The sequence below is a fragment of the Sus scrofa genome, chromosome 8 (genome assembly GCF_000003025.6).
Source record: "Sus scrofa isolate TJ Tabasco breed Duroc chromosome 8, Sscrofa11.1, whole genome shotgun sequence".
NCBI lineage: Eukaryota > Metazoa > Chordata > Mammalia > Artiodactyla > Suidae > Sus > Sus scrofa.
The window spans coordinates 90,422,866-90,437,355 of NC_010450.4; the positions used below are offsets into that span (position 1 = coordinate 90,422,866).

The 14,490-nt window shown below is 34.0% G+C and overlaps 1 long non-coding RNA gene across 2 annotated transcripts in view; it reads right to left on the reverse strand.

Annotated features, from left to right (window-relative positions):
* Positions 1–1,255, reverse strand: part of LOC110262156 — a 143,906-nt gene extending 142,651 nt beyond the window's left edge. For both annotated transcript variants that reach the window (XR_002346787.1, XR_002346786.1), the window contains exons 1-2: positions 1,097–1,255; positions 669–1,017 (exon numbers count right to left, since the gene is read on the reverse strand). This is a non-coding gene — a long non-coding RNA (uncharacterized LOC110262156). The remainder of the gene's footprint in view (positions 1–668; positions 1,018–1,096) is intronic.

Sequence of the window (14,490 nt, forward strand, 5' to 3'; positions counted from 1 at the left end):
GAGCAATAAATAGGTATAATCATAACACTGAGTACCATTAGTATAAATTCCATCTACAAAACATGCAGAATTTTGGATGAAACTATCAGCTAAACACAAGAAGTGTATAATTTATATTAAGTCTAAAATTTTTTACTATTTTTTCTGTCCAGAAATTACACAGTAAAGGAATTGAGGCACAGAGACAGAAATACATTTTAATTGCAGACCCAAAATAGTCACCTGAAAACTATTACTGCAGATTTATCAGAGAAGATCCTCCCAGGCATTCTTACCAGCCATCAGGTGACTTCCATTACATGAAAAACGCTAAAGCTTGGAATTGTTTTGGTTTTTCTTCCAGTGGTTACAAAAATAAAAGGGCTAAAAGCAATTCAGTATTTATGATAACATTTAAAGATGCACATGAGGAAAAGATTAAGTCAACTCTAATATATTAATATAGTGTAATAAATAACTAAAACAGTGTTCAAGCAATAAACATACAAAGATTTTGCTAAAATTGTTTAACTACCACAAGGTCATCAAGATTTATAATGTGGCTATTACTTAAAAACTTATTGTTTACAGGGCAGTAGGCCGACTGAATGTTAGATGTGTGTGTGTTTTTATGACTTAGTAACAAATTACCACAAATGTAATAGCTTAATACAGCAAAAAATTCTTACCTCACCATTTCTGTTGGTCAAAAGACTGGTACCGCATGGCTGGTCTGCTCAGAGTTAACACAAATCTGATTCAGAGGGTCCCTCCGGCTGAGTTCTTCTGGAGGTTCTGGGAGAAGTCAGATTCCATTCCATGTTTAATTTCAAAGCATTTATATTTCAAGAAAAATTCAGTATTTTTACAGGTTTAGGACTGTGGTCTCTGGTTTCCTTTCTGACTGATAGCTGGGGCTGCTCCCCAGTCCAACATTCCACCAGCATCACTTGCTGCAAGGCCTCCTTCATCTCCAAGCCAGAAACGGTGCATCAAGTCAGAAAGTGTACATCAAGTTCTCATTACTCTGATTCAGACCTAGAATTTGTGTGATTAGTTAACACCCACATGGACAATTCTGTTCTTGTTTATCAGTGATTTCATAACTTAATTGTACCTGTGGAATTGCTGCTCAGGAGTGTTGCTTAAATTCGGCCTCTGCACACCAGCAAAAAACTGAATCATGGAGACATAGTTTTGGGTGAAGTAGAAACGAACAGCTTCATTTCTCTGCCAGATTCAGGAAACCACAGCAGGCCAGCGCCGTATAAACTGTGCCCCCACTCTGAGGCGATAGTGAGGAGTCTTATAGTGCTCATGGAGTGGGGTGTGGTTAGCTCATGGGCATTCTTCTGATTGGTTGGTGGTGAATTAATTGGAAGTCAGCATCATCAACCTTCTGGTTTCAGTTGGTTTGAGGTCTATTTGTTTGTGGGCATTTAGTTAACATCTTTTACCTGATGAGAATTTCAGTCTGCAAAACAGCTTGAAAACACATGGCCCAGAGTATTATCTATGTAGTTCTTGAGGAAGAACTAAAGTCCTTGACTTTGTTGAATGACTAAAGTATTATTTTGTCTTGCTTGACTGTTTTCCTTTCTTTGGGCATTTTCTCACTTCTATGATTAAATTTATTTTTTGACTGAGCTTTTTCTGTAGACAAAAGGCAGGTGGAAGATGTAGGTGGAGGTCTATCCTGCGAAGGCCCCATTGAGTCCTGCTCAGTAATAGGAGTACCTAGATTACTATTTAATTGAATAATTGAGAGAAGATGTGTATACACCAAGAGTCTGGGCAATACTGTATTTGAGAACATCTTAGAAGTCTGTCTATAGATAACAGCTCCATTTCTCACAGAATGAATTCTTTCTGGGGAAATAATTAAGTAAATCTACTTAAGAAATTGTTCTGATGTCAGGAAGGAGGATAAAGAAACCAGTCATCCCTATGTGGAAACTATATTTTTTTATATTTAAGAAATAACAAGAAATCTCTTGAACTGATGGGAACTGAGGAGTGGATAGAAGAGGAAAGTAGTTGCTTGGACTATGGATTTAGGTCCTGGTTAGGATTTGCGAGGTTTTCAAATTTAAAAAAGGAATTTATTTTTAATTGTCTTTCTCTGATCTAGTGGGTACATCAGTGGTGTCTCAATGTGTTTTCAATTTACATCTCCCTCATGACCAACTATGTAAAATGTCTGTTTATATCATTATTAGCTATTTACATATGCTCTTTTGAGAAGGATCTGTCCATGTCTTTTTTTCCACTTTTTAAAACAATGAAATATTTTTTCTTTATTGTCGAGTTATAACAGATTTTTGTGAATATAATTTGCCAAACATGTTTTGCTGATAGTCTCCCCAGATTAATTTGCCTTCCTTAACGATGTGTTTAACAAGTAAAGTTATTTTTTATTTTGATGAAATGTGTTTTTGTCATGCTTTGATTGTATGGTTAATTTCTTTCTGTGGCCTAAGAAATCTTTGCCAATAAGAGCTGCACTTTCTATTCTCTTTCCATAATTAAATAATACTCCTCTCCTCATATTTATTTCTCAATGCCACACCCATCTCTTCAGCAGTGCCCTGGAGTGCCTGATACAATTTTTATAAAGAACATCAGCTTTCAAAAATGCTCCCCAAATGATTATCTTTAGGCAGCTTCTGATCTTACACATGCCCAAATTACCATGGAATAAAGTTATTATGAGTCATGCTGACTTCTTGGAAAGGGGAGAGGAAAATTAATCCCATGGAGACAAAAAACCACATTAGTTATCTCAGCACATTATCCTGACCTGCTATTCCTCTGGAACATATTTGCATGTAGGAAAGAAACTGTATTTCCCATCATTCCATCTTGGTGTTTTACTTTCCCCCAATATGCCACCATGAGATGTGGAACTTTTTGTCTCTTTGTCTCAGCCTTCTCACATTGGTCAGGCTCTCTATCAATGGGTGACCACATGTCCTATTTGCCTAGAACACTCCTTGTTTATACTTTTTGTTCTATCAATCTGTATGGATTAGCTTTTTGTTACCATTTTACATTTTTGTATTTTAATTATTAATATTAGCAATAATCAGGGATGAGTTTGGTAGATTGTTACTTTGTCCATTAGAGTTCTTCCATGGTCTTAGCTGTTAACATATGAAATGACTGTGCCCTGTGCAAATTCTCATTTTAATACACAGTCAAATATGAATAACTACCAGCAATATGCCCTCTCTTTTCCCAACTCTTCGCATAATTATCTAGCCCTTCTCTTTTAAGGATAGCTTGGAAACTGGATGATAAAATTAATTACAGAGGGCACATGTGAGTAGGGTTAACTAATTCTTTCTGGTTATGGCAGGAGTCAGGTTAAATGTGATTGTTACATCTTGCAATTTGATAAAACAGCCAGGTGTGTCATTGTTCATGATGAGTTATTTTTTTTTTTTAACATGGAAGATATAGACAGGCTATTAGTCAGTGGTGTCTGTAGAAAACACAGGACAATAATAACTTTTGTAAATCACATAGAGGAAATTAAGGCTGATCAGAGTATAGAACATAGAGAGCTCATGTTAGAATTTTTAAAATTTTATTGGTGTAAAATCTCACCTTTATATACTTTTTTCACTTTGTAACACATTAAACGTTATAAAATATATGCCTTTTAAAATACTAATCTTAAAAGAAAAATGTTCAATTAATAAGTAGTGAATTTCCATTTCTTAGGAATGTTAATATTTGATGATGTGTGTGTAATCTGCAAAGTAAATGGAAAGAAAGCCTTCATCATTGACTATGTGGAAACCAGAAGAAACAAATCTTAGAAGATGCCTGGCCCACTTCTTGAAAGTAATCTTCATATTAGAAATTCTATGCCTACCGAAGATAATTTAAAACATTCAGCTGCGAAAAGTACATACATATACACCTGCTATTCTATAAAACCTTTTTTTAGGTCAAAATATTCCTCTAAAACTGTGGCACTAATTTTCAAATCAAAATTTTCTCCTTGCAAATACTAAAATGAAACAATATTTGTATTACGTCAACTCCTTTAGAAGACAAAAATGCAAATGTTAAATGATGTTCAATTTAAGCCATGTCATCAGATGCTTCAAATAGAAAATCAGTTACTTTCAATGATGATTTGAGTTATTCACCTACCTTACAGAATCAAACCAAAATATTCGGAAGTTCATTCTATCAATATGTAACATATTAAATTCTTATAAATGTGATTGAAAATAATTTCAATTTTGAAGGATATGTTAATGTGCAATCATCAAAAGCAATGCTAGAGAAACTTTAAAATACAGACCAGAGGAGTTCCCACTGTGTCACAATGGGATAGGTGGCATTTTGGGAATGCCGGTACACAGGTTTGACCCCTGCCCCCAAGCAGTGGATTAAGGATTCAGTGTTGCTGCAACTTCAGCCTAAGTTGCAACAGCTGCTCAGATTCTCAGATCCAATCCCTGGCCTGGTCTATGGAACTCATATACTGTAGATGGCCAAAAAGGAAAAAAAAAAATACAGACCAGAAATTTCAAGAGAGAAAGAAACAAATAAATTGAGATAAAAATATGTGTTGCAGTTTTTTGTTTTTGTTTTGTCTTTATTTTGCCATTTCTTGGGCCACTCCCGCGGCATATGGAGGTTCCCAGGTTAGGGGCCAAATTGGAGCTGTAGCCGCCGGCCTACGCGGGATCCGAGCCGCGTCTGCAACCTACACCACAGCTCATGGCAACGCCGGATCCTTAACCCACTGAGCAAGGCCAGGGATCGAACCCGCAACCTCATGGTTCCTAGTTGGATTTGTTAACCACTGAGCCATGACAGGAACTCCCTGTTTTGTTTTATTTTTAATTTGGAATTTTATAAATTCACCTTGGTAAGTAACTTATTATTATTTAACAGTATGATTTTTGATGAAGATTCTGTATTTAATTGTTTTATTGTATAGTAGAATAAAATGGAATTTAGAAAGCTTTTGATTTTATAATAAAAATTTTATAAAATATTCTAAAGAATCATCAATATTATATGATTTGTTTTATTATAATACTATTTGTCCAAGAAAGCTGCTCTGAAATGAGGCAAAAATAAATTTGTGAAAATAATTTACTTGAAATGTAAGTAAATTTCAATAAAAATAGAAATTGAGAATATCTTTTACTTTCAGAATTTTCTCTAAGCTTACCAGAGACTTTAGCTACTGTAGAGTAATATTCCAATTAAAATAGTATTATGGTATAGAGTGTGGCTTATTAAAATGTCCAAGAATATTAAGTTTATTATTCATTAAATATAACTTTGGAGATATTATAGGTAATTTTGACAAAATTAAAAAATAATAAGACTTTACAAAAAGTAAGTTCTAGAAAAAATATAAATAATAAGATATTAAATGCCGAAATGGTGAAGAAGTTTCTGTTACAGGAATATATTTCAGGAAAAATTTCCTACTAAGTTACTTTAAATGGAAAAAATGATTTCATATCTATTTTGTATACTGATAAATCATTTTATTTTTAAATATAATTTAAGTAAACCTATTCTAATTATTATCAATAAAATATAACCTACTTATTGGCCAATAAACTAGTACTTCAAAATTTAGTTATTAATTATTCTTAGCACACCCTTTCCATTTCAAAATCATCCAAACTTGCCTTCCGGTATCTCACACAAGGTTTTTTTTTTTTTTTTTTTGTCTTTTTAGGACCTCATCTGCAGCATGTGGAGGTTCCCAGGTTAGGGGTCAAATTGGAGCTACAGTTGCTGGGCCTATACCACAGCCACAGCAATGTGGGATCCAAGCTGTGTCTTCTACCTACACCATAACTCATGGCAACGCCGGATCCTTAACCCACTGAGGGAAGCCAGGGATCAAACCTGCATCCTCATGGATACTAGTCTGATTCGCTTTCACTAAGCCATGATAGTAACTCCTCACACAAAATTAGGGTTATAATTTCCTCATGCTCTCCAAGAAAGAAAAAGTGAACTCTTTTCCTAAGTTTGAGAGACAATGTTTCTTAGAGTGTCTTTTTCCTTTGGAAATGAGCTCAGCTATCCAAGTTTCTAAACATTGGACAGACTCCACTCTGAGTTTACATAGATGTTGTATCATTTCTCAACCTTGACATGAGCCTGAAGATGACGAGCTTGGTGGAAATTCCATGTGGATGAGTCATGTGAATTGGTTTTTCAACTCATCTCCATCAATGTCCACATGGTGCTTCAAGTTGTCATTTCTGAGGTTTCCACTGGGGGATGTTTCTGGCTCTGCCCGTAATCTCAGGGCCAGCAATATTATAGAAAAACTCTTCTGATGCTTGTTGAAACAGTAGGGAAGGGAGTTCCTATTGTGCACAGTGGATTACAAACCCAACTAGTATCAGTGAAGATGTGGGTTAAGTCCTGGGCCTCAAGAAGGAGGAGGGATTAGGCTCTATTTTGAGTAGGTCAAAGACTCATTGGGGCAAAGACAATGAACAAAATGAGGGGGTCAAGGAGATGGAAAATTAGACATCAAAGATAGGATTCTTACTAAACCAACTAACTTAACCAAGGACTTATATATCAAGTGTGAGGAATAAGGAATTTGAACAGATGTCAAAGATGATCAGACATCAAAGGTAGCATTCTTTCTAAAATAAATTAGTGGAATTCTTGCTAAAACTGGTCTAGGCATGCCAAAGACAGAGGGGAGCTAAGCGAGGCCTAGTTGGGAAGTGGGCTCAGAGAAGCCTGCCTACATTTTTGTTAAGGAGCAAAGTTAATACATTACTAAGTGATACTGGAAAAAAACAGAGAGGCAAAGAACACATTAAAAAGATAGATCACATATGTTTTTAATCCTTGCCAGACCAAAGACAAAATAGTTATAAATCAAATAATTTTAAAATAGAAAATTATTTTCAGGATACTTTATTAGACATAGATATAATAAGTAGTATATTCTAATTTACTGAGAAGTGATACATTTAAAACTGAATATTTCAAATTACTGAATTTATGATTCAGAAATACTTAAAAACCCATCATTATGATAGGTAAAGGAAATGTGATTTCAAAATAACTATATACCAGCTCTATTTCTAATTAAAGCACTAAATGATTATGTGCTGGTGGTCACATTTCCCTAAAACTGTATGCAAAAAATTGTATATTTTGCAATGCCAAAAATATAAATCAGTGAAATAACACTATTTTCATCAGTTAATGCTAAAATAGTAAATCATATTTATTTTAACTGTTAAATATTGAAACCAGCATGCTTATTATTGAAGAATTTCATCATTTTTAAAATGGAGTGATGAGAGACCTTTATTAGTATCCATCTTCTCCAGGCATAAGAACTTCAGAATCATAATGGCATGCCCTACAATGTGCTTCCAAGCAGCAGACTGCATTCCCAACATGCCATCTGATGAGGGTTGAGATAAGGACATAAGACAGACGTGGAAAACAATTGCTCATGCTACACCCCCATCAGATTCGTGGAAAACAATTGGCTACATCAAGCAAATTTCTTCATTTCCTCTCTTTCCTTGGTATGAAATATTCTCTTTTCCTTTCTTTCTCCCACCCTCCACTTTTTTTTTTTTTCCTGGTTGTTGAATAGCTTTTCATAATGGGAAAACCAACATATAAAGTATTTATATAAAATTTATCTCCCACATTTTTCCCCTCTCAAATACATGCCTTTCTTCTTCACAGGTTTGCCCAAAATGTTAATCAACATTGCTTAGAGTTTTAACAGAATATTATGGATGTGACACACAAGATTACCTCAAGTAGGAAAACTTAAATCTCCTTTGAAAGTGATATTCACTCTCTCTTATTTTTACCTCACCTCAAATAATCATTTACAATTTCCAGAGGTTTCACTCAAGGAGAGTACATAAATTGGAGAAGAAAGAACCCTGAAACAAATAAAGATTATTATTACTTCCCATATTCACAGTATCTAAATGCAAATCTTTCCTTTGCAAAGGGTTTATACATTCACTTGCATTAAAGTATGAATGACTGATCAGTCTAAATTTTTGCTATAACCCGATAACTACATTTAATGAGCTCAGAATTTTATCCAAAAATGATTCTTAGAACATGAGGCATTGATGAATAGGGTGAATAGATTTATGGTGCTTTTTTGTGGATTGAAAACAGGGGTCTTTTGGAGGCTTTTAAAATAACATTATGCACACACTTATCTATTCATAATACTGACATTGTTTGGAAATGGAGTAATTGGTCTCCTAATGGAATTTGCATTGAGAAATACATTCCACATTAATATTTGTCTTTTCGGTCAATATATAATACTTTTCAGGTAACCATATCAAGAATTATTGTATGTCATTTTTTGCAAAATGAATTTTTTAGGGATGTACCTTTGTAATATGTAATAGTCAAAGGAGAAATGAATCCTTAATCATTAATAAATTGTGTGTGCTTTCTATAGATTTTGATGTCCAATTGCCTAACTAAACAAGTACATGTGTAAAAAAATTAAAATTATCCTGCCAGTGCTACTGATCATTACTGAATTAATGTTATCACATGGAAATTGAGTAAATACTTCCATTGGATTTCTTTTTCACTCTTTAGTTAACTTGTTATCTAATAGGAATAATTATTAAAATAGAAACCTATTTTTGTTACCATTTTCTACTTTTAAATTTTTTAATGAGAAATAGGAATTTGAAGATATTTTGGCTGAATTACTTCTATTATTTCACTATTATTTTGGGAAATTTGATGATTTTTTTTTTATTTTCCTTTAGGATTTGAATTTATAGGTAAGATTTCACCTGAAGGCATAAAGCCTTTAACAAATTTAATTTTAGAGCGAGTAGTCATGCCCTTTTTCTCTGACATATTATGAATTTTCACATCTTTGTGAAAATGATTATGAATGCATGCCTACATATCCTGTGTTTCCAACTTCCAAATTCAAATCAATAAGAGGCCTAATTGTTCTAACACAAGGAGTTCTGCTACCTCAAAATAGGAAGTTAGCAGAATGACCACTGGGGCTATTGGGAGATTGCAGTCCAGATAATGGAAGGCAGTAATATCACAATTAATTGTGACTTTAAAATGAAAAGAAAGAGAGTTGGTTTGAGTCTCATTGTTAGTTAGATGGTGAAAAGTTGCAAGATTCAGTGAGTAACACGGACACTTCCTTGATGTCTGACTGATTATAAGCCAGAGTCTGTTTACGCACCTTAGAGAAGAAATGGCAACTAGGTTTCACCTTTTTCCTAAGTGGTTCTCAAGTGCTTTCTCCCTTTCCTTCCTCTCTCTCTCAATCAGTCATCTACCACTTATCTATCTTTTCTATTTATTTCTACCTGTGCTGACGTGTTGCCTGTGATACTGTCAATGATAAACACAACAGAGCATTAAAGGGGTGAAACCGATTTTATCTAGTAACTGCTAACAGTAAGGGAAAGAGCTGAGGCTCCATTCTGATTTCTGCAAAAGTGACTAGAAACTTCACAGGGAGAACGAGGGAGGGGAAGTTTGGGTCTTCGTAGAGTTAGAAAGGTGAAAAAGTACAAAGGTTGGTCAGTGTAAATGTGCTTAGGCCCATTGTGTGTGCTGGCTGGCAGTTATCCAAGCCAGGATTCTATCCTCCCACAGAGACTGGATGCAGAGACCTTCTTTTCAATGATTATGTTTCAAAAGAATGATTTCCAGGTCCTGGAGGGAGAGGCTTCTGGTTGCAAGAAACACATACTCAAAATTTCAAGCCCTTTTTTGTAAATATTCTAAGAACGGAGGTTGGGAGTTATCATGACAGTTGGCTAGAACAAATGGCTACAATAGTCAGTTTTCCTGGCAATGCTGGGCTTTCTCAGGCAGGCAGTTTAATGAGGGGCTACTGTGTCATCTTAGGGACCCAGCCTCCTGCAGCTGGGAGCCTTGTTAGAGTCTGATGAAGTGTCTTGGTACAAGGGTTTGGACAGAGCTGTTAGGTGCTCAGAGTTCTGCAATTTTCAACCTTTCTGATTCTCTTATTTCAAATATAGAAGGTAGTATATTCCCTAATTTCTGTCTGCCTCAATGTATATGTAAAAAGAAAAGTGTTGATTGGAATTTTATTAAGAAGAAAAGTCTATTGTCCACAGGTTTATCTGAAATTTGGTCCATTTATAATCATACATTTTCTGGAATATCTAAACCTAACTCTTAGCCTATGATTATATCTAGAAATCAGTGCAGTCAGACACATGGCCTTTCCTTATCCATTTCAGTGAGGTATATTGGGGGCAATATTTTAATTTTCAGATTTTTAACTCACAATTTATATAAATGTATATGTGTGTTTAAATATGTTTAATGTAATTATGGCTAATAATATTAAATCATCATGTGATATGTTGCATACTAAAATTTGCATTTAGAGAATAGTTTCCCCTTTCATTTAAATTTTAATAACAGTGAGTATAAAGTATAATAATCAGACTAAAAGGAACACATCATTACTATACATAGAATTTATAGTCTTGCTTTATTATTTTTAAAGATAATCTAGTCACTTTAATTTTTTTACATTCTGATGCTTCTTTTTTAAATTATAGTTGATTTACAATGTTGTGTCAATTTTTGCTAAACAGCAAAGTGACACAGTCATATATATTCATCTACATATGTCTGTCTGTGTATATACCCAAAAAAAACCATTCCCTTTCTTATAGTCTTACGTTATGCTCTATCCCAAGAGAATCCAGTCACTTTAAATGTTAATTCTAAAACTTAACTTTTAAAACTTATAAAAGGAATGATGTCATTGATTAGTCAAGTAGATTTTGTATGGGAAAGATTCACTTATCATTTTAGTATTTTGAGATATTGACCTGTGATGTCCATTTCAGAGAAATATTCTATAGCTATAGATTGGATAACATGGAAAATAAAAATAATATTTAAAAATTAACTTAGCTGGTGCTGAATGTGAACTTTGGATTAGATTAGAAAATATGATCTCATCTATTCAGTGAACTTTCCATTTGGGAGGGCTTTTCTTACCTTGGCTGGCTAGAATAGCTCTCACCAAATCCTCCTTAGGTTAGCATCTCTTCCAGATGCTGCCACAAATCTCTTACTGCTTCATATTTTTCCTTGATACTGATTGTTTCTCACTTACTCATCAGCCTGTCCTAGATTTAGTCAGCAAATTGATGTTTGTGTTTCATCTGTTCACCACTTTCTTCATAATTATTTACTTTATGAAATGTTGTTACTCTGATGTGATGGGTGGCATTATTGTACAGTTTTAATACAAAGGTTATCCTATAGGATTTCTATGCAAATCATTTCATAATGCATTCTATTTTCTCATTATAGTCTTTATTGAATAATTAATTCATCCCTTTTAAAGCATGATGACAAATATCTTTTGCTTTTTGGCAGGCTAGCAGGCAGTGAGAACAATGTGAGTCAAATTCTACATAATGCCTCTGATTCATTAGAATTTAGCATTGTGAATAGTATGATTCTAAGTGTTCTGCATTGCTGTTTTACTCATTACATCTGTAAGTTTGACAAACTCATCCTTAATGTTATACCAAAGAATGAGAATACAGTGTATTGATATTATCAAAACAAAAACAAAAACAAACAAACCAAGGAATGAGGATTAGTGCTCTAAACTAAGGTAGTTAACTGGAGAGTTTGCTTTATAATCTAGAAATATCACTTAAAAGACTATATCAATTTGCAAAACCATAAGTATAATGCTGTTTTCTATGTTAGATAAATATTATAATGTGCAATTTGATATCTTCTTACTTTTTAATAAAAAATCATATAATTAAAACATTCTTTGTGGAGTTCCCGTCATGGTGCAGCAGAAATGAATCCGACTAGGAACCATGAGGTTGTGGGTTCCATCTCTGGCCTTGCTCAAGTGGGTTAAAGATCTGGTGTTGCTGTGAGCTGTGGTGTAGGTCACAGACGTGACTAGGATCCCATGTTGCTGTGGCTCTGGCCTAGGCTGGCAGCTACAGCTCCGATTAGACCCCTAGCCTGGGAACCTCCACGTGCTGTGGGCACAGCCCTAAAAGGAAAAAAGACCAAAAAAAAAAAAAATTCTTTGTATTTTTCAACCTTGTTCTTTTAAAAAATTTCAGTGTTATATCTTTGTGTAATAATTTGTAAAGAGTAATGTCTAATGGATGTAATAGCTATACATACACACATGACTATAGCCTTTATCTCACACATGAACATTAGGTACGAATACATGATATGAATTATACATACTGAACTGGGTTGTCCATTGTTAAATACTTTTCATTGGTTTGAAATCATTTGTGCGTTATACATGCTTTATAATAGTGGTTCCCACAGTGTTTTCTGGGGTTCTAAAGGGATTTTGAACTCTTTTGTGGCTTAGTGAGGCCAAAACTATTAATTTCCTTATCATACCTTGACATAATTTACCTTTATCACTCTCATTCTCTTACAAATGCCATTTTCAGATGCTGCATCATATGTGACATCACAGTGGTTTAAATGCAAAAGTGGAGATGAGAGTTTATCTGACTTCTCGTAAGCCAGATATCAGAGAAGATTTGTAAAAATATGAAGTCATGTCACTCTTCTAAATTTTTTGCTATCTACGTCATTATAGTTATTTTTCATTAACTTGTAAGAGGTTTGTTGTTTTTAACAGATTAATACATAAGTGGTTTTAAATTTCTCAGTTTTTATTTCTAGCGCAGTAAATATTAGTCACACAAAGAAAAGCTCTTTGGCAGATTTGATAAATTTTAAGATAAAAAAGAGGTCTTGAAACTAAAAGTTTATGAAAGCTGATTGAGAAGACAACATGGAAACTTATTTTTTAATGTTTCAATTTTCTTTTAATACCTAAAGAAATGCACATGATTTAGTTGTAGTTCACAAATAATTTTTTCTTGCTGATTCTAATATTTGGCTCAGTCAGGAAGAACATGGAGTGCTTTCTTTCGGATTTGAAGTCGGCTCTAGATTTGACCGGTGTTGTGAAAAGTAAGTCTGGTTTGTAGCAAACAATCTGTTTCCATAGCCCCTATCTCCATCATGAATGCAAGAATTAGGCTTTTCTGAATATCAGTATTCCCATTACTAAATATTTTCTTTTTAAAGAGTAAGACATGACATATTTTTTTTAAAGTGCTTCTATTTTAATCAGCAAACTTAAATATACTCCATGGCATTAAACTCAGAAAGCAACCTGACTAAATATTCTGATTATATTTTCTAAGTTTAAAATATGGAGTATTCACTATTGATTATTCATACATAGCAGAAATACTGGCTACTCACACATATACTATAAATGGCAGATTTATATATTCACAGAATCTTGAATTTTCCCTATTTCTGACTAATTAAAAGTAATTGAAAGCGGGGAGTTCCTGCCGTGGCTCAGTGGTTAACGAATCCGACTAGGAACCAGGAGGTTGTGGGTTGGATCCTTGGCCTTGCTCAGTGGGTTCAGGATCCGGCGTTGCAGACGTGGCTTGGATCCCATGTTGCTGTGCCTCTGGTGTAGGTCAGAGGCTGCAGCTCCAATTCGACCCCTAGCCTGGGAACCTCCATATGCTGCGGGAGCAGCCCCAGAAATGGCAAAAAGACCAAAAAAAAAAAAAAGGTAATTGAAAGCCATTAACTAAGCAATTTATTCTGATGATAACCTCCTATGGAATTGCATTTTTTTTTTTAACTGGCCCTTTCAAATCAGAATAGTAAGTAATTCAAGAGTAACTGGTTATGAGAAAGAGATACAGTGTAAGTACTTTTCCTTTAAGCATTAATAACATCAATTAAAATAGAGTTTACGGTCTTTTAAAATGTTTAACATTAAAAAATCCTAGGCAAAACAAAAAAAGGACAGCTGGGAATATGATTAAATACTGATAACAGTAGGTGTTGGGGACATCTGGAGTTGCTAAGTGATGCATGAATTCTTTTCTTGTGACGTCTTCCACTCTGGACATTGAGGAAAGTGTTGAGTTTACTGGAAATTAAAAAACCATGAAACTTGCATCTTATATAATTGGTTCATTTGCTCACCATTTGATATCGAATTCTATGATACAGAATTTTGCTCGAGATAAAGAGTGCTGGTTGATATAAATGAAGTATAAATAAGCATTGTATAAATATTTATCGATTATCTAAGTATAGAAGTTATGTTTAACATATAAGTAATATTTATTAAGATTAAGCACACACATGTACCTGTTAAGATATATATGCACATTAAAACTGAATTCAAGTGAGGTTATTTTTAAAAACTTGATCATGATTTTTTTTCCTATTTTAAGTATGTAACATGCTTATGTTATAAAAATGATATAAACTTTCTTATGTGACAATTTCACTTTTCTTTATAACACTCATGTCCTGTGTTTGAAAAATAAATATCCTAATAAGCTTTCTTCTAATGCTATTTTGGTTTCCTTATTCCAGCCACAAGAGCTATATTGTCTCCCATAAGTGAAG